This window comes from Elgaria multicarinata, chromosome 3 (assembly GCF_023053635.1).
Source record: "Elgaria multicarinata webbii isolate HBS135686 ecotype San Diego chromosome 3, rElgMul1.1.pri, whole genome shotgun sequence".
In the NCBI taxonomy this organism is placed as follows: domain Eukaryota; kingdom Metazoa; phylum Chordata; class Lepidosauria; order Squamata; family Anguidae; genus Elgaria; species Elgaria multicarinata.
In genome coordinates, this window is record NC_086173.1 from 170,379,418 (window position 1) to 170,404,550 (window position 25,133).

A 25,133-nucleotide genomic window follows, 5' to 3' on the forward strand; every position below is an offset into this window, starting at 1 on the left:
TCCTAGATAATCATTTAACTGGAAACTGGAAAGTGGGAATTCAACCCTAAATGTTATTTTCAATGTCTACTTATATCTTAAAATGAAAAGCAAGCTGTCCAGAGCTGTCTTCTGAAAAGTCTTAACTCTCCTCTCCTCCATGGAGACCATTAAGATAATATCTGTAACCTCTTCAATATTATGCAGATGCAATTATAGCAGCAAAGCAAGATTGGTTGGAAGCCATCTCTGCCACTGAGCAAGTCCATCAATGGGCTTTTCTCAATGTTTTGTCAGGTCTTCGGAGTCAATGACAGTTGTATTCTACACTGACACAAATAAAGAAGAGCTGAAATTCCACCTTCCAGGATCTTGGAAGAAGGTAGAGAGGGAGCTTACCCAGAGGAATCCCATTCCTTACCCAGAGAGGCCAGGATCCCACGATTCTCCTCCATGACTTCTTTGTGCAGAGTCCTCTGGCCTGGATTCAGCAGAGCCCACTCCTCCTCCGAAAAATGCACGGCAACCTCCTCAAAGGTCACCAGACCCTGAAAGAAGAAGAAGAAATGATGTTCTCTTTAAGCATTATGTAGCAATCCATGAAGACAAGGATGGTGAGGTCCTCTTTCTGAATGCCAGAGCTTTGTGAGTGACATTCAAGGCCTTCCTAGCAGCCATCTTGGAGAGGAGCAAAGGCTAAAGGGGCAGGTTCTTCCAGGACCAAAGAGATGTGCAGGAGACAGAGGCCCCCAGGACTCCCCTACCTGCCCAGACTGTGCAGAAACCGCTTCAACTCCACCACCAAGCGAACGAGGCCCAGAAGGACCCCCCAGGATCAGTTCACTTCCCCTGCAGGTTGTTTTGCTCCCTGTGAGGAAGGTTAAGAAGGTGAGAAGGTAAGTTAACATTCTTAACTATTCCCATTTTAAATTGTTTATTTACAGTGTTTATTTATTGATTGCATTTGTTTACCATACCATAGCCGAAGCACTTAAAAACAATATCCAAATACACATACATATACTGTAACAAGTGTTAAAACTATGACCCTAAAAAAACAGACCCAGGCTAATTAATTACATTGTTAATTACATATTGATAATTACATATTGCTTGACTGGCACTGAAAAGATGACAATGTCGGTGCCACATGAACCACTTTGGGGAGATAGTTGCACAGCTTGGGGGCCTCTCCCTTGTTGTTGTCCTCCAATCTTCCCTCTGAGTAGGCGCCTGGAGCAGGACCTTAGTTGTTGAGTGTGTAAGACCCACTCTGGGAAGTTGGCCAGAGTGGGTTTGAAACCCTCGAACCATGTTACTAAACAACATTTCCTTTTTGAGTATCTCCCCCAGCAAAATCAGGCTCAAGGAGAACATTGATAGCTCATGCACTTCAGGCATAATTGAGGGAGGGAGACCATGGGGAAAAACATCCCACTAATCCTTACCCAGTGAGGAGGGTCCTCCGTCTCCCTCCTGCAAGATTCGCCCGTCCAGCTGTCTGTGTGTGGTTCCCGGTGGAGCCTTCTCTGCCTCAGGGAAATCTGTGGGTGCTCTGGCCAACATCCCCTGGACCTGGAGCAGGAGGGAGGATCCCAGGCAGAGAAGAGGGATTAGAGAAAGAAAGAAACAGCTCAGGTCAAGGCGAAGGGCAGCATTTCCCAATCGCTTTACCTTTCAGGTCTCATTCTAAAGTTGATCTGCCATCCAAGCCACACAGCACAGGAACTTGTGTCTTTGTCAGGGGGCTAAGAGTTTAATCCTGAAATCCAGCATTTTTCACTGAAAACACAGCAGTTTGGCGTCTACAAATGCTATTCCTGTCCTGTTGGGAGGACTCTGACACTGGCTGAAGAAGGAACCCCTCCTTCCCCAGAACTTCACAAACCCATTCATTTCTCCCGTGATCATAAGAACGTAAGAAGAGCACAAGCAGGACATGAGTGCAACAGCACCCTCCTGCCCACGTTCCCCAGAAACTGGTATACATATAATCATAGAGTCGGAAGAAGCCTAAATGGCCATCGAGTCCAATCCCCTTCTCAATGCAGGAATCCACCCTAAAGAATACCTGAAAGATAGTTGTCCAGCTGCATCTTGAAGGCCTCTAGTGTAAGAGAGCCCACAACCTCCCTAGGTCACTGGTTCCATTGTCGTACTGCTCTAAAAGTCAGGAAGTTTTTCCTGATGTCCAGCCGGAATCTGGCTTCCTTTAACTTGAGTCCTTTATTTCATGTTCTGCACTCTGGGAGGATCGAGAAGAGATCCTGGCCCTCCTCTGTGTCACAACCTTTGAAGTAAGGATGTGCTCCGCTTCTCTTCCGAGCGGTGAATCAGAAGCGAATTGGGTTGCTCCGCCTTGCCCTCAGGCGGAGTAGAAGTGAACTGGGCACCTGGAGAAGCATGGCGAAGAGAAGCACCCATATAACTTCTTTGTTTTAAAATCTATCTTTCTGATATTTTGTGTGCTTAGAGAGTTGTGGGTGGGGGTCATTTTGAGCCTACTCTCAGCACTCTGCGTGGTGCAGTTCGCTTGCTATAATTTTTTGAAAAATGGGCAAAGAAAGCAGTAGAGGTACCTTTTCGAAGTGCTGAGAGGCAGATTCAACTCCCAGTCATGATCACCTGGTGAAGCATCCTCCAGTCCCAAAGTTGAAAGAGGGGATAGGCAAAACGGGATACTTAGTATTAACTTGGGATACTGGGAAACTTCTCTTTCTTAGTCTGAATGGACTTTCCCAGTGTTTTTTAAAACAGTAGCCCCACGAAATGCACAAACACAACCTGAAATCATATACTAAGCAAATAAATAACAGATAGGAAACACAGCACTGCTACACACCCTATCCTTGGTGGACAACTGAATAGATGTGGTGCAAGGGATGAGGTCCCTTAGGGCATGTGGACGTGCTCTGTGCTGAAGCTAATGCCAGTCATGAGTTGAAGTGATAGGCAGCTTGTTAATTACCCCCTCCCCCTGGGCATGACCACTTCCCTCTTACTGGTAAAAGGCAGACATAGCCTTTTTTAAAAAAATCTTCTTCTTGTTTATTCGGCAACACTGCTGCTTTTAATTCCACCCGTCCTTTGTTTATTTATTAATTTATTCCATTTTACATCCCATAGCCCAAGCTCTCCTGGCTTTTCCTCTTCAGTGAAGTCAGGCAGGCTTTCATTATGGTTCAACTCCTTATTGTTGTTATTGTCTAGTACTGCTATTAACGTTATTATTTTATGGCTGTGATCACAATGCAGTCAATCAACTCTGAAGCAAGGATCACAAAGCTTTACTCTTATCCTCCTAGCCTCCTAGTTATGGGATGCAAAAGAAAAGGCATCTCTCTGTGCTGCTCCCGCCTCACAGGGATGGTTTGCATTACTGGCTTTGAAACAATCCTTGGCTCTCTTCCTTGTGCCCCCAGAAATGTCTGCTGCATGCCTGCCTTCCGGCCTCCGCCTGTGTGCTGTTGTTTTGGGGTATCTGCCAGGACTGACTACCCCATAGATCTATGGCATATCCTTGACTGCCTCTCTGCCCGCCTGTCCTCCTCCTCTGTGTCCACCTCGCAGGGATGGTTCATGTGTGTCTTGTTTTGTCTCAGGGGACAAGTCCTTCCTGCGCTCACTTAAGACTTTTTGAAGTTCCAAATCAATTTTACAAGTGTGAAAGAAGATTCATAGGTTTATCTACTCCCCAATTCATGGCATGTTGGGATTTCCTTTGAAATGGCCCCATTGAGCTGTCTGCGGCGTTAAATCCCTGAGATACTGGGATGTCCTATTTTCAAAAATTCCCCCAAAATCAGGGGAGGCTTGGATTTGCTTGAGCCTTGGCATGCATGTGTATACATGCATCAGGTGTCATGGTGCCTAGTTTGACATTTCTGACGTGAAAATTGACGGAGATATCGAAAGGGGTGTGATTTGGGGTTAGGGGTGCTGCGTTAGAGGTTATAGCCCCCCAAAAAAATCAGGGGATGATGGAATTTGCTTGAAACTTGCCAGGAATGTGGATGTGCCTGCTTCCAAGATTTTATTTCAAAATGACGGAGAACAGCCTATGTCTGAAAATGGGGTGTCCGATTTTGAGAAATTCCCCGAAAATCAGGGGATGCTTGGATTTGCTTGAGGCTTGGCATGCATGTGTATACATGGATAAGCTATTATTGTGCTGAGTTTGAGGTTTCTAACGTTAACAGAAAAAAAGTTGTAAGCTTTTTTGGATTTCAATGCAAGCCTATGGGGGGGGGGGGGAAGCGGAGCTCTGATCTGGATCTGGAGCTTCACAGTAAACCGGAGTGGACTATAGGCAGAGCAGAGAGGACCCCATCCGGAAGTGGCAGATCGGTAAGAGAAGCAGATCGGGGGGTCCGTGCACAAACCTACTTTGAAGTATTTGAAGAGTGCTACCATGTCTCCCCTCAATCTCCTCTTCTCCAGGATAAACATGCCCAGTTCTTTCAGTCTCTCTTCATAGGGCTTTGTTTCCAGACCTCTGATCATCCTGGTTGTAGGTCAACAGATCCACCCAGAGATCCACTCATAAAACCCTTGGCAAGGACAAATTCATCACACCTCCTGCAAGAATCGCTTTTTGTATCGGGGAGAGCTCTCACCCTCCGGCCCAGGTGTTGAGCTGGGTGTGTTGCCTGCTCCTTCTAGCCCAGAAGACAAGACAGGCAGAATGGTAGCTTTACCCAGCCGCAACAAACAGGTCTAATGTGTTGAGCAGAACGCCAGACACCCCTCCAGTATCCAACAGAAGACGGGAAGCGCTGCAGCCTAGATGGACTGCAACATTGCATGGTGGATCTATGGGTGGATCTGTTGACCTACAACAGGTACAGCTTTGAAGGCTAAGGGAGGATCAACCAATGGGGTTCTTTCAATTGGGAGAAACCCATAGAATTTATAGGCATCAGGACAGTATAAGAAAAACTGAATTGGATTGATAGATAAATGGTCATTAACGAATTAATGGGCATTTTTGACATGAAAAGGGGGGAAAAAGTACTTTAACCTCACTCTTAAATGTTTTAGTGTAATTGTAGTTGTGATATGTATACCCTTGTTTGTATATATTATATGTAATGTTTGTCTATGTGCTGTTGGGAAATGAAAAAATTAAATGTAAAAAAAAAACATTCTGAACTCAGGGAGTCTCTAGCCGTGAGGAGTAAAACACACATTGAAACTTCTTCTCATGGAGGCCTCTTGTTATTATTATTATTATTTATTTATTTATATAGCACCATCAATGTACATGGTGTTCACGATCCTGCATTGAGAGCAGGTCTGAGTCCATCTCAGGCTCCAGAAAGGAAAACCTTCGGCCCTCCAGGAAATAAGAGGTCTGCTGGTGAGCCAGAGTTTCTCTCCCAATCCGTCCCATGGCTCCCTTTCTATGCCTTCTCTGCTCCCAGCACTTGAACCCCAAAATTGCACCAGAGTAACAGCAATTTCTCCCCACTCTCAGGATGTGAATATCGGGCTCACTTAATGCATCAAAGAGGGACATACTAAAACCAACAGCAGGCTCCCTTCTTAATCAACAAAAGCGCCCCAGGTTTTATTTCAAAGGGCTCGTGACCAAAGTGACTTGTTTATTTTGCTTATTCACTAGGTTTGAATCGGGGAGGGGAAACAAAACAAAAAATGCAATGCAAACAGGACACCAGGGCAGCCTTTTGCCCATAGGGGGGACATTCCTCCTCCCCACCAAGGACCTTTCCTCTTGCGTCCCTCCCAGACCCCCCTTTCTCCAGCCTTCCCTTCCGCGATCCCCTAGTTATGTGGAGGGCAGGAGGTGCAAGGCAGGGGTCTCCGAGAGGGCCCCCAAGTGGGTCAATCCCCAGGGGGGCTCTGTCTCTCTCCCCACCCAGCCCCTTCCCCGGTCCTGCCCCCCTGCCCTTGGTTGCCCGGGGGGGGTTCTTTCCTCTGCCCCCTCCCTCCGGGGAACCCCTTGCAATCTGCACTCACCGGCAGGCGACGGAAATACGAAGCTCGCAGGAGCAGGGGGAGAATCCCAGGCTCCTTTGCAATGGGGGGAGGCGGAAGTGTGGGGCAGGAAGGGAGGGGCCTCATCCAGCCTTGCCTCTAGGACCCAGCCCCCTCTCCGCCTCTTTAACCCTTGGATAGAGGCAGCACTAGAGAGCCGCAGAGGCTCCTGGCAGAGACACGGACCTGGGAAGCTTTTCCATGGGGGTCTTTTATCCCCCACTGCAGCATCGCCGCCCCATCTGCTCCTGGGGGCTTTGTGGGATCCACAGCCGTTTCCCTTTGAGTGCGTAACGCAGCCTCCAGCACGAGAGCCCTCCCTCCTTCTGCCTGCCCTTGCTGCAGAACAGCATTCCCCAACCTGGTGCCCTTCAGAACTCTAAACACGAATAGATGCTCTAAAAAGAGAGAGGTCAAGTAGGGTGACCCCATGGAAAGGAGGACAGGGCTCCTGTGTCTTTAGCAGTTGCATAGAAAAGGGAATTCCAGCAGGTGTCATTTGTATATATGGAGAACCTGGTGAAATTCCTTCTTCATCACAACAGTTAAAGCTGAAGGAGCTTTGTTGTTGTAGTTTTTTCGTTCAGTCGCTTCCGACTCTTCGTGACTTCATGGACCAGCCCACGCCAGAGCTTTCTGTCGGTTGTCGCCACCCCTAGCTCCCCCAAGGTCAAGTCTGTCACCTCCAGAATATCATCCATCCATCTTGCCCTTGGTCGGCCCCTCTTCCTTTTGCCTTCCACTTTCCCTAGCATCAGCCTCTTCTCCAGGGTCTCCTGTCTTCTCATTATGTGGCCAAAGTATTTCAGTTTTGCCTTTAATACCATTCCCTCAAGTGAGCAGTCTGGCTTTATTTCCTGGAGTATGGACTGGTTTGATCTTCTTGCAGTCCAAGGCACTCTCACAATTTTCCTCCAACACCACAGTTCAAAAGCCTCTATCTTCCTTCGCTCCGCTTTCCTTATGGTCCAGCTCTCGCAGCCATAGGTTACTACGGGGAATACCATTGCTTTAACTATGCGGACCTTTGTTGTCAGTGTGGTGTCTCTGCTCTTAACTATTTTTTCAAGATTTGTCATTGCTCTCCTCCCAAGAAGTAAACGTCTTCTGATTTCCTGGCTGCAGTCAGCGTCTGCAGTAATCTTTGCGCCCAGAAATACAAAGTCTGTCACTGCCTCCACGTTTTCTCCTTCTATTTGCCAGTTCTCAATCAAGCTAGTTGCCATAATCTTTTTTTTTTTTGGAGGTTTAACTGCAACCCAGCTTTTGCACTTTCTTCTTTCACCTTTGTCATAAGGCTCCTCAGCTCCTCCTCGTTTTCAGCCATCAAAGTGGCGTCATCTGCATATCTGAGATTGTTAATGTTTCTTCCTGCGATTTTAACTCCAGCCTTGGATTCGTCAAGCCCAGCACGTCCCATGATGTGTCCTGCATACAAGTTGAATAGGTAAGGTGAGAGTATACAGCCCTGCCGTACTCCTTTCCCAATCTTAAACCAGACCGTTGTTCCGTGGTCTGTTCTTACCGTTGCTACTTGTTCGTTATACAGATTCCTCAGGAGGCAGACAAGATGACTTGGTATCCCCATACCACCAAGAACTTGCCACAGTTTGTTATGATCCACACAGTCAAAGGCTTTAGAATAGTCAATAAAACCGAAATAGATGTTTTTCTGGAACTCCCTGGCTTTCTCCATTATCCAGCGGATATTGGCAATTTGGTCTCTAGTTCCTCTGCAGGAGCTTTGCCCTCTTTTAAATCTGATCACTCTAGTATAGCTCCTGCAGCTTTAACTGCTGTGATGAAGAGGGAATTTCAGTAGGTTCTCCATATATACAAATGGCACCTGCTGAAATTCCCTTTTCTATGCATCTGTTAAGGATACAGGAGCCCTCTCCTCCTTTCCATAGGGTCACCCTAATGTTAGGTGAGGCCTTATCAGAGTATGCAGGAAGATTCTGGACCCACGGAGCCACTAGCCATGAGGAGTAACATGGCAACTTCTGCTCATGGTGGCCTCTTGTTGCACACCTTGACCCCTTCTTTGAGAGCAGGTCTGAATCCATCTCAGGATCAAGGCAGGAAAACCTTTGGCTCCCCAGGAAATAAGAGGTCTGATGATGAACAAGAGTTTCTCTCCCAATGCATCCCATGGCTCCCTTCTAAGCCCTCTCTGTTCCTAGCACTTGAACCCCAAACAGGGGCAGAAGCGAACAGTGATTTCCACCTGCTCTTAGGATGTGAACAGCGGGGCTCCCTTCATCCATAAAAGCAGGACATATGAAAGCCAATGTCAGCACTTGCCCATAGCAAATCCATACTTGCCCACAGAGAAAACATAGCACAGTCCTTGTCTTTCACTCCGCTGCACTTAGGCTTTATTTAGTGTAATTTGATTTTATATTTCTGACTCCAAATTTTATTTATTATGATTATCTTTTTGTGTTGCGTTGTTTGGCATTGTAGTAGTAGTATTTATTTATTTATGTCGTAAGCTGACTATACCTTAAGAGAGATACCTTGAAGTGGTTTGCAAGGGATTAAAAAAATTAAAATACAGAAACATCAAATAAAAATATAACAGCAACAGCGTAGCTTAGCTGAAGAAGCCTGCAGGAACAGGGGGGAAAGTCTTCAGCTAATGTCTCAAAGCGGCAGAACCGGCTGTATTTAATCAGACGGGGCAACGGTGCTACTATTGGGCTAAATGCCCCCCCCTTGAAAAGCACCCCCCTGGGTCCATGTTTCTGCCAGGAGCCCCGGAGGAGCCTCTGTGGCTCTCTCGTATTGCCTCCATCCAAGGGTTAAGGAGGAGAGGGGGCTGGGTCCTAGAGCCAAGGCTGCAGGATGACCCACACTTTCCCCCATGCCAAAGGAGCCTGGGATTCTCCCCCCTGCCATTCATGCATGGTGTGTCCCACTGCGAGCCTCTTTTCTCCTGCAGAGGAGCAGGTGAGGGCAAAAGGAAAGGAGGTCGGGGGGGGGAGAAGGAAAGGGGTGGTGGAAAGAGCCCCCCCAGGGCAGGTGCAGAGAAGGGAGGGAGCGAGCCAAGGGCAGGAGGGCTCCCTCCCTCTCTCCCTCTCTCCCTCCCTCCCTCTCTTCCCACCCACCACCTGCCCCCCAGGTGAAGAGCAAGGGCGGCTGATGGTGCTTCACTTCCTCTTCCCCCCATGCTTCATGGGTCCCACCTGCAGCTTCTATCTCCCTGCAGAGGAACAGGTGAGGGCAACATGCAAGGGGGCCCTGGGGAGCCCTCAGGGCAGGAAGCATTTGGGTCGGGAGCAGTCCTAAGACCTTGATTTGGGCCCCGTCGAGGGATTTCCGAACAAGTGCACTGGGCTCCCCTCCCGCTGCCCCTTCCCAACACACCTGGAGAGGCATCGGGCACCCGCTGCATCCTCCGGATGGCCTTTGAAAGAAGAAGCCCGATTGCAATGATGCAACCGGGAGGTGATCAGGGGATGGACTCCTCTTTCCAGGTAATCCTGGTGCAGGGGCAGCCCTGGTGGGCGAAGAAGCTGTAACCAGCCAGAACTCCTCTTTGCCCCGGAGACCACCTGGGCCTCAAGCGAGGCCTCCGAGGCTCTGTCAGAGTTAAGCTGAATTTCTTTGTCATCGTTGCGTGTCTCACATTTCACTGCTGTATGTGATGTTCTTTTGCATTTACTTTGTTTAAAAACCATTCATCTCTTAAGGCTTCTTGTGTGGCATGTTGCAGTGGTTTAACAAGTTGAAAGAGTATTCACAGATTTATTGCTTAGGTTTTGAAATAAACTTTCACACATTTTCATCTTTTAATAGCCTTCAGTCAGCTCTCTCGCCTATTGGGACAGAGTCAGAACCTCATTTTCAACCAGGAGCCTGATTCCTGTGGGAACAGGGTTGTGGGGTCCCATTGGAGACAGGTCCTGGGCATTAAGTTGGCTACAGCTGGCTCTAACTCATGCACCTCTCCATTTGAATTCCTACAGGACAGTCATTGCCTGAAGAGAGAAATTGGCAGCCAAAGAAGGAGACCTTTTGAGTCCTGCTGAGAGCAAAGATGGAGAAGAGAGTAAAAATGGAAGAGCAAAATTTTGCTGGCCCTGAGGCAGAAAAAGGACCCTTTATCATCAGGAAGGGAGCAATGCAGGGCCCTGGGAAAGGACAGTGCAGGAGAACCAGCCTGGGAGCAACACCAATTCAGACGTGGGGCACCAGCGCTTCAGGGTGTTTCCAATGATCCAACGTCCAAGTATCATTGTTCTTCATGTGTAGAGCAGGCTCTCCTCGGAGGATAGTTAAGCTAACACTGGACGGTTAAAATATGCAATTCGCTACCACCAGAAGTAGTGGTGGCCCCCAATTTAAAACAAGGGTTAGACAAATTCCTGGGGGAGAGAATTATGAGTGGCTACTAGTCCAGATGGCTATATCCTACTTCCAGAATCAGAAGCAGTATGTCTATGAACACCAGTTGCTGGGGAACTTGGGCTGGAGGGTGCTGTGGCACTCATGTCCTGCTTGTGAATTCGTGGTCAACGGCTGATGGGCCACTGTGGGGGGAGAATGATGGACTAGATGGACCCTTGTTCTGATCCAGAACGGCTGTTCTTACGTTCTTATGATCACAGGAGAAATGAATGGGTTTGTGAGGTTCTGGGGAAGGAGGGGATCCTTCTTCAACGAATGGCAGAGCCCCCCAACAGGACAGGAATAGCATTTGTGGAGACCAAACTGCTGTGTTTACAGCAGAGGATTCTGGATATCAGGAAATGTCTGGGAGGTTCTGTCTTTCCTCCTGGGTGGTTTTCAGAGTGTTCAAGTGCTTTGCTTATGCCGGGGTCGTTCTCTAAGGCTCCTCCAACAAAGAGTGCTGTGTGGTTTGGAAGGTAGATCAACTTTAGTAGGAGCCCTGAAATGCAAACCAATTGGGAAATGCTGCCCTTGGCCTTCACCTGACCCATTGATTACCTTCCCTAATCTTCTCTGTCTGGGATCCTCCATTCTGGTCTAGGTGCCAGGGCACCCACACATTTCCCTAAGACGGAGAAGGCTCCATCAGGCACCACACTGAACAGGTGGGTCTTGCAGGAGGATGACGGAGGACCCTCCTCACTGGGTAACAGTTAGTGGGACGTATTTCCTTGTTGTGTCCCTCTCTCAATTATTCTGAGCTGCTTTAGGGTTCTCCTTGAGCCTGATTATGCAGAGGGAAAGAGACTTTCTCTCTAGGTACACAAAAAAGATACATTCTTTAGTAATGTGGACAAACAGTCATTCCAGTTAAACTAGGAAAATGGAAATGCTTAAGAATAACTTATCTTCCCACCTTCTTTGCCTTCCTCACAGGAAGCGGAAAGACCCGCAGAGAGAGTGAACTGAGGCTGGGGGATCCTTCTAGGCCTCCTTCGCTTTGTGGTGGAGTAGAAGCGGTTTCTGCGCTGCCTGGGCAGGTAGGGGAGTCCTGGGTGCCTCTGTCCCCTGCACATCTCTTTGATCCTGGAAGAACCTGCCCCTTTAGGCTTTGCTCCACTCCAAGATGGCGGCTAGGATAGGGTGACCATATGACCGGATTTGCGCGGATTTGTTGAGTTTTTTATGACAAATCCAGGAGAGGGAGGGGAAATCCGGATTTCCCCCCCCCCCAAAGAGCAGCTCTAAAGGGAATTAACACAAATGCTTATAATTCTGTCACTTTTTAAGATAAAGACATGAAACTTTACACGATGGTAGCTCTTAGGAAGGGCTTTAGTCATACCAAATTTGAAACAGATCCGTTCATCCATTGATTTTTTAGGAATTTTTTAAAAATTGAGGTTTTAAAATTATTATTTTTAAAATTGTCATTTTTAAAGATAAAGAGATGAAACTTCACACCATGATCGGATTTAGGTAGAGCTTTAGCCACACCAAATTTGAAACAGATCTGCTCATCCCCTGATTTTTTAAGAATTTTTTTAAAATTGAGGTTTTGAATTATTTTTTAAACTGTCAGTTTTAAAGATAAAGAGCTGAAAGTTGGCACCATGATAGCTTTTAGGTAGAGCTTTAGCCATACCAAATTTGAAACAGATCTGTTCATTCATTGATTTTTAGGAATTTTTTAAAATTTGAGGAATTAATTTTTTAAAATAAATTATTATTTTTAAAGATAAAGAGATGAAACTTGGCACCATGAGTGCTCTTAACAAGGACTTTAGCTATGCCAAGTTTGAAACAGATCTGTCCATCCATTGAGTTTTAGGATTTTTTTTTAAGTTTGAGGTTTTAAAATTATTGTTTTTTAAAACTGCTGGAGCCATATTCTTCAAACTCAGGTTGTCAAACCTCCTCTTTGGGGTTTTGCATATTGAGCAGTTTCAGCCCTTGGCATTAAGGGGATCTCCAGTCTTTAGGTAAACTGCCACAACACCCACCCTAATGTTAGAGTAGAGAAACTTGTGACAATTATACACAAGCTTTTTTAAAAAATTGAAATTAAAAAAAGCCAGCCATCCGGCCAGTAACAAACTTTGTCAACAACAACAGCAGCTTGCAATGAGTGAAGATACAGTCAGAAAAGATATTTGAGGGAAGGGGAGACTGTAACACACAGAGTATAGCAAAAGCTTCACAGTACAGCAAAACCTACAAAAGTAGGAGTGAGTGAAGTTAATTTCAGATACATTGAATCTCTCACTTGTTCTTTATTTCAGTGATTTTAACATTAAGATGCTATGTAGAACAGATTTGTCTTAAATGTGTGCTGTAAAATCAGACATGTGACCAAGGCTATGTTCGGGTGGGCACGCCCCCTTGAGGGCCGACCATGTTGTCCTCCTTTTTGGTTTCCAAAATATGGTCACCCTAGGCTAGGAAGGCCTTGGATGTCACTCATGGAGCTCTGGCATTCAGTAGAAGGCCCTCACCATCCTTGGCTTCATGGATTGCTACATAATACATAAAGAGAACATCAGTTCTTGTTCTGCTTTCAGGTTCCGGTGACCTTTGAGGAGGTGGCCGTGCATTTCTCAGAGGAGGAGTGGGCTCTGCTGGATCCAGGCCAAAGGACTCTGCACATGGAAGTCATGGAGGAGAATCGTGGGATCTGGGCCTCTCTGGGTAAGGAATGGGATTCTTCTGGGTAAGGCTCCCTCTTTGCATTCTTGACAGGCCCTGGAAGGTGGATGTACATAAAGTCTTAAGAGTGTAGATAAAGCACTCACATCCTCTCCAAGGTTTACCTGGCGGTCTTCTTATAGCCACTGTGAGACTTGGATCCTGGTTTGACTTTGTAAATGGCATGATGTCCCTCCAGGTTTTGGTTTCCTATCTCTGAGATGTTGCCAAGACCTACACTATTGCAATAACTTTATTTAAATGAATTTTGCTACTTTGTGGGAGTTATTCTATATCGATGAAAATGCTATCTGCCACTCAAATTGTAAATTCTGTTGTACATCAGAGAGAACATTTAATATATTTGGAAGGATCTGCCTCTCCAACCAATTTTTTTTTACCATTTGGTTTGTTCTCTGACTTCAGGAGGAATTCTTTTTTTCATTCTTGCAGTTGAACCCAGAAAGAGCAAGACAAATGGTGAACACCAGAGAAGGAAAACTAAAGAGAAGCAGGGAATCAAGTCCATTTCTTTTGAAGGGTCAGATGTCCGTGAAATTCCCTTACTAGAAGAACCTTTTGAACCAAGTAATAGGAATATGCACAGTGGGAAGAAACGGTGGGAAAGCTCCATGTATGTAAAGACTCAGAAGATTCACCTTACTAAATGTCAAAGATTTCACACAGAAGAGAAAAGGTTTCAGTGCTTGGGAGTGTGAAAAGCAATTCACTTTCACCTCACATCTTAACTTGCATAAAAGAATTCACTTAGGGAAGAAGCCCTATGAATGCTCAGAATGTGTAAGAGCTTTGCTGATAGCACAGGACTTAATCGACATCAGAGAATTCACACGGGCGAGAAGCCCTTTAAATGCCTAGAGTGTGGAAAGAGCTTTGCTAACAACATGAAATGACATCAAAGAATTCACACGGGCGAGAAGCCCTATAAATGCCTAGAGTGTGGAAAGAGCTTGGCTAACAACATGAAACGACATCACAGAATTCACACAGGTGAGAAGCCCTATAAATGCCTAGAGTGCAGAAAGAGCTTTGCTAACAGCACAGGCCTTAAGCAACATGAGAGCATTCACACAGGAGAGAAGCCCTATAAATGTTTACAATCTGCAAAGAGTTTTTCTAACTGCTCACACCTTAAGCAGCATCAAAGAATTCACAAAGGAGAGAAGCCCTATAAATGCTTATACTGGGGAAAGAGCTTTGCTCGCGGCACATCCCTTAAGAACCATAAAAGAATTCACTCTGGTGAGAAGCCCTATCAATGCTCAGAGTGTGCAAAGAGCTTTCCCAACAGCACAGGCCTTAAGCAACATCAGAGAATTCACATGGGCGAGAAGCCCTATAAATGTTTACAATCTGGAAAGAGTTTTGCTAACAGCTCACACCTTAAGCAACATCAAACAATTCATACAGGGGAGAAGCCCTATGAATGTTTAGATTGTGGAAAGAGCTTCACCATGAGGAGCTCACTTAAGTCACATCAAAGAATTCACACAGGGGAGAAGCCCTATAAATGCTTAGACTGTGGAAAGAGCTTTGCTCGCGGCACATCCCTTAAGAACCATAACAGAATTCACTCTGGTGAGAAGCCCTATAAATGCTCAGAGTGTGGAAGCAGTTCAATCACAGATTGTACCTTGCCTCAAATGATCCATTTAGGTGAGATGTGCCATGAATGTTTTGTATGTGGAAAGTGGTTTCATCAAAGAATTCGCACTGGAGAAAAGCTCCAGGACGTACTCTTGATTTTGTTGTTGCTCCAAGTTGTGAGACGGGCAGTCTGAAGATTAGGAGTGTGTGTGTCCAAGTAACCCCATTGTCATAAGAAGGCTTAGTTTGCTGCCTCGGTTGTGTCCTTGAGTAGCCGTCCAGCGGAGCTCTTCTGGGTGGTCCATGGGGTGTTCACATCCTCCCCTGGGCAATGGGGCCCTGGCCCAGTCAAGGACCCACTGCGACCTTTTTGCATCGCACTTCGAGGACAGAATCGCTTCTCTCTGCAGCGGGCTTGAAAGATCAGGCTGATAGTTTCATGGGAACTCTGAGACCCATCTGTGTTGCTGAGGGAACCGCACTGGCTGCCTGTTTGTTATCGGGTCAGGATTAAGGTTCTAGTCCTAGTGTACAAAGCCACAAATGACTTGGGACAGGATACCTCAGAGAGCGCCTTCTCCCCTATGAACCTGCCCTGTCGCTGTGGTCATGAGAGGGGATGTTCTTGGTGGTTCCACATGCTCAATATGCAGAAAGAGTTTCAATCGCAATGTGAACCTTTAAAGCACATCAAAACACCCACATAGGCGAGAAGCCCTAGAATGCGGAAAGCGCTTTGCTTGCAGGACACATCTGAAGTTGCCTCATAGAATTCAAACTGGGGAGAAGCCCTATAAGAGCTCAGAGCATGGAGAGAACTGTGCTCAGAGCAAATATCTTAAGTGACAGCAAAGAATTCACATAGGGGAGTTTTGGGGTAAAATCACTGTACTTTATGTGCTGTGTTACAGCTAGTACCAGTGAAGTTGCAGAGTATCAGCGGTTCTTAACTATGAAACCCAGCAAAGACCAAATTAACTTCAAGACAGAGACTATTTTGTTTGGTACAAAAATAAAGTATTTTACTGATAGATAGAATGCAGTTATGGCAAGACAAGGTACACTTATATACTCACATATATGGTCATAGATACACAGCTAACAGCAGGTTTCACAGCAGCAGAGAACATTTAATCTGGTTACAATGGTCCAAAATCTCTCTTTATATACACTTCCCTGAACAAATGATGCAACCACTAATTGGCAATCATAAGAAAATTACACTTATGCATCATCCCAATTATTCAATAAAGTCCACCTGCAAACTTGACCTTTAAGCTGATTGACTTGTGCTGAGTCTTCAATTCTTCCAGGTTTTGCAGACTGGTACAGAAATATGGAAAAGTACAAAAACAGTCCAGTCCAGGACTTCAACAGGGAGAAGCCCTATAAATGCTTAGACAGTAGAAGTAGCTGCAGCCACAGCTGCAAATTTAGATTTCATCAAAGCACTCACACAGGAGAGTGTAAATTGGGTCCTTTTTAACCTCAGAAACTACACCAAATGGGTCCGAAAAACCCCAGTGGGTAACCAGTGCTAAGCCTTCGTCTCACATCAGTCCGCTGGTCTCTGTCCACCACTCTGCCGCTAAGATCATCTTCTTGGCCCGCCGCTCTGACCATGTCACTCCACTTCTGAAATCTCTTCATTGGCTTCCAATTCACTTCAGAATCCAATATAAACTTCTCCTACTGACCTTCAAAGCTCTTCACGGCCTAGCTCCTGCCTATCTCTCCTCTCTCATCTCACACTATCGCCCCGCTCCTCTGATGCCATGCTTCTCGCCTGCCCAAGGACCTCCACTTCCCTTACTCGGCTTCGTCCTTTTTCTTCTGCTGCCCCTTACGCCTGGAACGCTCTTCCAGAACACTTGAGAACTACAAACTCAATCACTGCTTTTAAGACTCAGCTCAAAACTTTTCTTTTCCCTATAGCCTTCAAATATTGAGTTTGTTCTGACTTTACACTGTTGGTTTTGCCCTACCCTGTGCCTGTTTACACTTCCCTGTGCCTGTTTGCATTCTCCTTCCCTCTTTATTGTTTACTACAACTTATTAGATTGTAAGCCTATGCGGCAGGGTCTTGCTATTTACTGTGTTATCTGTACAGCACCATGTACATTGATGGTGCTATATATATAAATAATAATAATAAATAATAAAAGCCAAACAGACAAACATTTAATCCGAGCCGACAAGCATCACCACAGACATGATTGTAAATAAGAATCTGTTTATTGTAAAAACTGCAAAATTAAACAAATTGGCATGGTGCTTATAGAAGTATACAATCTCTCTTCCTGTGGTTACAAGAAAAGAGAATGAAATGTAAATACAAGATTGAGTACAAGAATTGCAATTACAAAAACAGGTATTCTAAATTTAGCTAATGAGATAATGTCTTGAGCTTCTGGCATTGTTATAACTCCTCCTTATCCGCTTCTGTTTACTCTTTGTGGTCTAAAGCTAAATTATACTAAACTATACCTTGCGCTATACTAAAACATTGTTGTTAACCCTCCCTACTCTATGCTAAAGTTCCTCTAGGCGTGTGAAGAATAAAAGCAGGAGTCAGAGAACATCAAGACATGGAAATAATTTCAAGTTCCAGCTTCAGAAAATAAACCCAAGTCTTAGAGGCTAATGGTACTCTAAGTCCCAACTTTCAGGAAAATACTCCAAGTCTCAAAGTCTAAAATAATAAAGAGATCCATAATTACCCAGCTCCGTCAAGTCCCAGTCTGAGGTGAAGTTGAAGAGAAAAATAAAAAATTCTGTCTTGCAGCTCTGCTACCTGTGCTTTTATACACTTGTTCTGGCTCAAAGGTGGGGGTCAATGAGTGATGAGACCACCATCTCCCAATCACAATTGGCACGAATACGTGATTAGACCACCCATTCACCAATCAGAAATTAGGTCTCTCCACCTCCCCAATATCTCACGTGTTATATCAAATTACTCTCCAAAGGCCTGTTGGGAAAAAAACAGTTTTAGCCTGCTTCCGAAAGCCCATCAAAGAGGAAGCCAGTGTAGCTTCCCCAGGAAGAGAGTTCCAAAGCACTGGAGCAGCCACCGAGAAGAATGTAGAAAATTTACTCAGAGTGTGGAAAGATGCTCAGATTCTCATTTTCATCAGCAAGCAAGGGGTGCTACTCAAAAACCCGTAGGAAGTGGAAGAAGTAACAGATAGGCCTTAAGGAGTGTTTAGTAGCCATTCAAATGATGTTGGTGCCAAAAGCATTTATTTCTATTTCAAACATTGCCGGTTTGGATCACTGAAAGCCCACCACAACATTGGCAGAAACAATTAGAAGTAGCAATATGAGAAGCGTGGGTGGGGAATCCCTGGACTTGGCATGTTGTTCTGAGACCAACCAACCCCACCATAGAAATCCTTTGATGGAAGATGGAGGGAATATTTTTTTAATTATTTCCAACATCACAGACATCCATACCACAAGAACATTACATAGAGTGCAAACAAAAGTACAAACAAAAATACAATTAATAAATCATCTAAGGTTAAGGTGTACTTTCGGCTTTCTTCATATCAGAAATGCGGACTTTTCTCGTTCTTCCATTACATTAAACACAATAAACAAATTCATTTTTCTTCTATCTTAACTATATCTTTACAGACAAACACATATTTTCTCTCTGTTTCTTGCAAAAATGCTATCAGAGGTTTCCATTCAGATATAAACGTGGATGTGGACTTTTCTCTCATTATCGATGTGAGTTTTGCCATCTCCGCCAACTCCAACATCTTCAACATTAGGGATGTGCTCCGCTTCTCCTCGAACCGGAGAAGCAAGAGCGGAGCGGGGGGCTTCGCCTACCCTTAAGGCGGAGGCGAAGAGAGTCAGGGGGGCTGCGGATGGAGCCAAAGAGGATCGCCTCAATCCGGATCTTCGCCTGAAGGTAAGTGGGGGGAGGGGGACTAATCTGGCGCTGCCGGCGCCACCATCTATGCGGTGGCGGCAGCAGCAGGTAAAGGAGCAGGGAGGAGGGATGCTTAACTTCCTCCATCGCCAGCTTCAATTGAGGCCCCGGTTGAAGCTGGAAGTGAAGGCCGAGGCCTCTTCCGGCTTCAACCGGGGCCTCAATTGAATCCCGCAATGGAGGAAGGTAAGGGGGTGGGGTGGGTGGATGGTTTCTCTTGCGGCACCGCCACCCATTTAGTGACGGCGGCGAAGCCGGATCTTGCTTCGCGGAGCAGAGCGGGAGACGGGCGGAGCGGTGCGAAGAGGATCGGGGCCGATACGGATTTTCCCGATCGGGCCACGAAGCGGATTGGGGGGTCCGAGCACACCCCTATTCAACATCCATTCATTCATTGCTGGTGTTTCATTCTCCCATTTTTGTGCATACAATGGTCTCACTGCCATTGTCAGATTGTAGAAATAAAGTTCCCCCCTTCTCTTTCAGCTGTTTATCCATTAGTCCCAGTAGGAAGGCTCCCGTTTCATTTGTATGTTAGTCTTGAGAATTTTTTTGAATTCAAGAGTGTATTTGTATCCAGAATGCTTTGGCTTTTTTACAACTCTACCAAAGATGATAAAAGGTTCCTCCTCTTCCTATTTTCCAACTATTTCCCGAGGCCCTCTTATACATTTTAGCCAACTTCAAAGGAGACATATACCATCTGCACATCATCTTACAAAAATTCTCTTTAAGTCTTGAACATAATGGAAATTTCAAACCTTCTCCCCATATTCTCCCACTGTTCCATTGAAACATTGTATCCAAAGTTTTGAGCCCATTTTATCATACAGTCTTTCACCTGCTCATCCTCCGTCTCGTACTTTAAGAAAAGTTTATATATCTTTGTGATAACATGGTCATCATTTGGACATAACGTCATTTCAAATTCAGATTTTGATTGCTCAAACCCACCATTCTTTTGTCTATTTTAAACCTTTCCATGACTTGTGCACAAGGAAACCTATTTGTACATACCAAAATATGTATGACCATCTTTCAGCAGTTCCTCCCTTGATTTTAACTTATAGTCATCTTGTGACGTTTGTAATACATCATTATATGTCAACCATTCAGGCATACTTGTCAATTCCCTTCTATAAATAGCCCCCTGGGCTGATACCCAAAGTGGTATTTTCTGACAGAACCTTGGTTAATATTTGTTCCATATTCTTAAAACAGCACGTCTTAGGTTATGATGATTAAATTCTACGTTAACCTTGGCGTTTTCGTACCACAAATAGCCATGTCATCCAAACCTCAATTTGTGTTGTTCCAGTTCCAACAGTCTCCTATTTTTCAGCAACACCCAATCTTTCATCCACATTAAACAGCAGTCCGAGAAATACACTTTGAGGTCTGGTAGACCCAGCCCTCCTCTTTCTTTTACATCCTGCAATATTTTAATTTTAACTCTTGGTTTTTTTGATTGCCGTACAAACGTAGATCTCTCTCTCTCTGCCACTGCTCAAATGGTAAGTCCAATGTTACAATAGGTATTGTTTGAAACAAAAATAACATTCTAGGCAAAACATTCATTTTAATTGTTGAATTCTCCCCAAAATGACAGTTGAAGCTTTTCCCATCTTGCACAACTTTTTTTTAACTTCATTCCAAACCTTAACATAATTATTATGAAATAACATACAATTCATGTTTGTCAAAACAATTCCCAAATATTTTACCTTCTTTTCAATTTGAAAACCTGTCTTTTCTATCAAAATTTTTAAACCCTTTAAAAGATCTTCCAGAATCAAGACCCTCAACTTATATTTCTCTTGTTTTTTATCTGTACTCCTCCAATTCTCTCAGCTTGTCTTATATCTGAATCCAGCAATTCCAACTCTAAAATAAACAGTAGCAGTGACAGTGGGCAGCCCTGTCTTGTCCCTCTTTGCATTTCACATGGTTTGGACACATCTCCGTTAATCATTATTTGTGTTTTTTGAGAGTTATGGATGGATTTCACCCACTTTATGACATTTACTCCAAAGTCCAGTTCTTCTAAGGTTCTAAGTAAAAAAATCCAACTAAGGTTGTCAAATGCTTTCTCTGCAAACACGATATTTCGCCAGATATTCCACAACATTTAAAAACGTTCTTACATTGTCTCCCATCTGTCTTTTGGGTAAGAAGTCACCTTAATCCTCATGAATGAATTTTTGTAGGACTTTCTTCAGTCTTTCCGCCAAGGTTGCTGTGAATAACTTATAATCATTATTTAATAGTGATATTTGGTGATTCGAAATTTCTTTGGTTCACTAAAATTCCCCCCCCTCCCATATCCCATACTATTGATAGTTGTCATTGAAGCACTTTAATTTGTTGAAGAACACTTGCCTTTCCAGGTGTTTTCCTCAGGTCTTCTTCTTGTGCACCTTCAGAGAAGATAGGACAAAGCACAGGCAATTCTCCTATAATCGGTAGACAATACGGACAGAAAGGAGTCTCTAGCACTGGTGACCTGCAAAGTGTGCACAATGTTCGTGTTCCTGCCTGAACTCGACATGAAGAGGAAACTCCCTGGAAAAGGGTGACAGTTAGGAGCAGAAGAACTAGAAGGCATTCTAGACCGGTGTAACAATTAGAGTTAAACAACCACTTTCAGCTACTGGAGGATGCCACTGGAGGACAGTCTGCAGAGGAAGAATTACAGGAGACACAATGCAGCAGTGTACAAGACTCAGAAAGTGAGTCGACCAAGAAGAAGAGAAGAGTAGTTCTTGTGGGAGACTTCCTGCTGTGTGGGATTGAAACCCAGGTATGTCGTGAAGACCCATGGACTCACCAGGAAGGCTAAACCTGAGAATGAGGGGAGATTAGCGAGGGATGCTAAAAGCAATAAAAAGGCTTTCTTCAGATACGTGAATAGTAAAACACACAGGAAAGAAATGGATGGTTCAACTGCTTAACGAGGATGGGTAATTGATAACAGATGACAAAGAAAAGGCTGAAGTGCTCAATTCCTGCTTTGCCTCAGTCTTCTCCCAAAAGTGGGTCTATGACCCCCCTGGAAAAAGTGAAGCAGAAGTTGAGGGGGCAGGATCTGGAAGTACCTTGAAAAGAATGCAAGGACTACTAGAAGCCAACAGGGATTTGTCAAGAACAAATCCTGTCAGACTAATCTGATCTCATTGTTTGATTCGGTAACCTCCCTTGTGGACTGTGGGAATGCAGTGGACGTCATATATCTTGACTTCAGCAAAGATTTTGACAGAGTGCCCCATGATATTCTGATTTAACAAAAGAGCTAAAAGTGGGCTAGATGGAACAACTATTAGGTGGACAGAATCAGACTCAAGGAATGCTTATCAACGGTACCTTCTCAATCTGGGGGGAGGTTAGGAGTGGGGTACCGCAGGGCTCAGTCCTGGGCCCAGTGCTCCTCAACATTTTTATTAAATGTTGTAGGAGGTGCAGGGAATGCTTAGCAAGTTTGCAGATGACACAAAATTGGGTGGGATAGAGAATACACTGGAAGACAGAAACAAACTTCAAAGTGATCTTGATAGGCTGGAATCCTGGGCTGAAAACAACAGAATAAAATTTAATAGGGATAAATGCCAAGTTCTACACCGAGGAAAAGGAAACCAAATGCACATTTACAAGAGTGTGACTCAGCAATACTACAAACAAGAAGAACCTTGGAATTGCTCTAGATCACAAGCTGAATATGAGCCAACAGTGTGATGTAGTTGCAAAAAAAGCAAATGCTATTTTGGGCTGCTTTAAAAGAAGCATAGCTTCCAAATCGCATGAGGTATTGATTCCCCTCTATGTGGCCCTGGTTACGCCACATCTTGAGTATTTCACCCAGTTCTGCGCACCACACTTCAAGAAGGATGCAGACAAGCTGGAGCATGTTCAGAGGATCATCAGGGGCCTGGAAACAAAACCCTATGAGAGGCTGGAAGAACTGGGCATGTTTAGCCTGGAGAAGAACATTGAGGGGAGATATGATATCACTCCACAATGACTTGAAAGGTTGTCACACAGAGAAGGGCCAGGATCTCTTCACGATAATTCCAGGATGCAGGATAATGGGCTCTAGTTACAGGAAGGCAGATTCCGGCTGGACATCAGGAAAAACTTCCTGTTAGAGCAGTACAACAATGAAACCAGTTACCTTGGAGGGTTGTGGGCCTGTCCCACACTAGAGGCAATCAAGAGGCAGATGGAAAACCATCCGTCAGGTACGTTTTAGGGTGGATTCCTGCATTAAGCAAGGGGTTAGACTCGATGACCTTGTAGGCCCCTTCCAACTCTACTATTCTATAATGCTATAAATGCTACACTAAGCACTTATAGGACTTCTCCCCAGTGTGGATTCTTTGATGCCGCTTAAGGTTTGTGCTCTGAGCAAAGGTCTTTCCACACTTTAAGCATTTATAGGGCTCCTCCCCAGTGTGAATTCGTTGATGCTGCTTAAGCTGTGTGCTCTGAGCAAAGGTCTTCCCACACTCTAAGCATTTATAGGGCTTCTCGCCAGTGTGAATTCTTTGATGCAGCTTAAGGTATGAGCTCAGAACAAAGCTCTTCCCGCATTCTAAGCATTTATAGGGCTTCTCCCCAGTGTGAATTCCTTGATGCAGCTTAAGGCTGATGCTGTGAGCAAAGTTCTTCCCACATTCTAAGCATTTATAGGGTTCCTCACCAGTGTGAATTCTTTGATGCTGCTTAAGGCTTGTGGTCTGAGCAAAGCTCTTCCCGCATTCTAAGCATTTATAGGGCTTCTCCCCAGTGTGAATTCTTTGATGCTGCTTAAGGTGTGAGTTCAGAACAAAATTCTTCCCGCATTCCAAGCATTTATAGGGTTTCTCTCCAGTGTGAATTCTTTGATGCAGCTTAAGGTTTGTACTCTGAGCAAAGGTCTTCCCACACACTAAGCATTTATGGGGTTTCTCTCCAGTGTGAATTCTTTGATGCTGCTTAAGGTTTGCGCTATGAGCAAAGCTCTTCCCGCATTCTAAGCATTTATAGGGCTTCTCCCCAGTGTGAATTCCTTGATGATGCTTTAGTTGTGTGCTCTGACCAAAGCTCTTCCCGCATTCTAAGCAGTTATAGGGCATCTCTCCAGTGTGAATTCTTTGATGCTGTTTAAGGCTTGCGCTGTGAGCAAAGCTCTTTCCGCATTCTAAGCATTTATAGGGCTTCTCCCCAGTGTGAATTCTTTGATGCAAGTTAAGTTGTGAGTTAAAAGTGAATTTTTTTTCACACACTAAGCATTGAAAGGTTTGATATTTGTTAGAATGAATCTTCTGAGTTTTACTCTGTTTCTTCCTTTTACGAATGTTGTTTTTATTTGGTGCTTCTAGTATTGGAGTTTCACAGACATCTGATCCTTCAAAAGAAATGGATTTGTTTTCCCTCTTCTCTTCAGTTTCAGTTTTCCTTCTCTGATGTAGGCCATTTTTCTTGCTCTCCCTGAGATCACCTGCAAGAATAAACACAGAAATCGTCTTGAAATCTTGGAACAAAACAAATGTTTGCTGATTTGAGTCACAGGATTAAAAAAAAAATCGTTGGTGAGGCAGATCCTTCTAAAGATATGAAATATCCTGATGAACAATAGAACTGAAAACTAGACTGCCATACAATGCTTTCATTTATATGGACTAACTCATATGAAATAGTTGAGGGAATAAATGAACAACATAAAATACTGTAAAAATAAAACACACTTAAAATCTGCCATTTTCTCCTAGCTGATCATTTAACTGGGAACTGGAAAGTGGGAATTCAACCCTAATGGTTATTTTCAATGTCTAGTTATATGTTAAAATGAAAAGCAAGTTGTCTAGAGCTGTCTTCTGAAAAGGCTCTTCTTCTCCATGGAGACCATTAAGATAATATCTTTAACATCTTCAATATTATGCAGATGCAATTATAGCAGCAAAGTAAGATTGGTTGGCAGCCATCTCTGCCACCGAGCAAGTCCATCAATGGGCTTTTCTTAATGTTTTGTCAAGTCTTCGGAGTCAATGACAGTTGTATTCCACACTGACACAAAGAAAGAAGAGCTGAAATTCCACCTTCCAGGATCTGGCAAGAAGGCAGAGAGGGAGCCTTACCCAGAGGAATCCCATTCCTTACCCAGAGAAGCCAGGATCCCATGATTCTCCTCCATGACTTCTTTATGCAGAGTCCTCTGGCCTGGATCCAGCAGAGCCCACTCCTCTGCCGAGAAATGCACGGCCACCTCCTCAAAGGTCACCAGACCCTGAAAGAAGAAGAAGAAGAAATGATGTTCTCTTTAAGCATTATGTAGCAATCCATGAAGACAAGGATGGTGAGGTCCTCTTTCTAAATGCCAAACCCTTCTTAGCAGCCATCTTGGAGAAGAGCAAAGGCTAAACCGGCAGGTTCTTCCAGGACCAAAGAGATGTGCAGGAAACGGAGGCCCCCAGGACTCCCCTACCTGCCCAGGCTGTGCAGAAACCACTTCCACTCCACCACCAAGCAAACGAGGCCCAGAAGGACCCCCCAG

General features: G+C 44.7%; 2 pseudogenes; both read right to left on the reverse strand.

Annotated features, from left to right (window-relative positions):
* Window positions 1–23,935, reverse strand: part of LOC134396997 (zinc finger protein 850-like) — a 55,822-nt pseudogene extending 31,887 nt beyond the window's left edge.
* LOC134396487 (zinc finger protein 850-like) overlaps window positions 1–25,133 on the reverse strand; it is a 637,841-nt pseudogene that overhangs the window by 546,007 nt on the left and 66,701 nt on the right.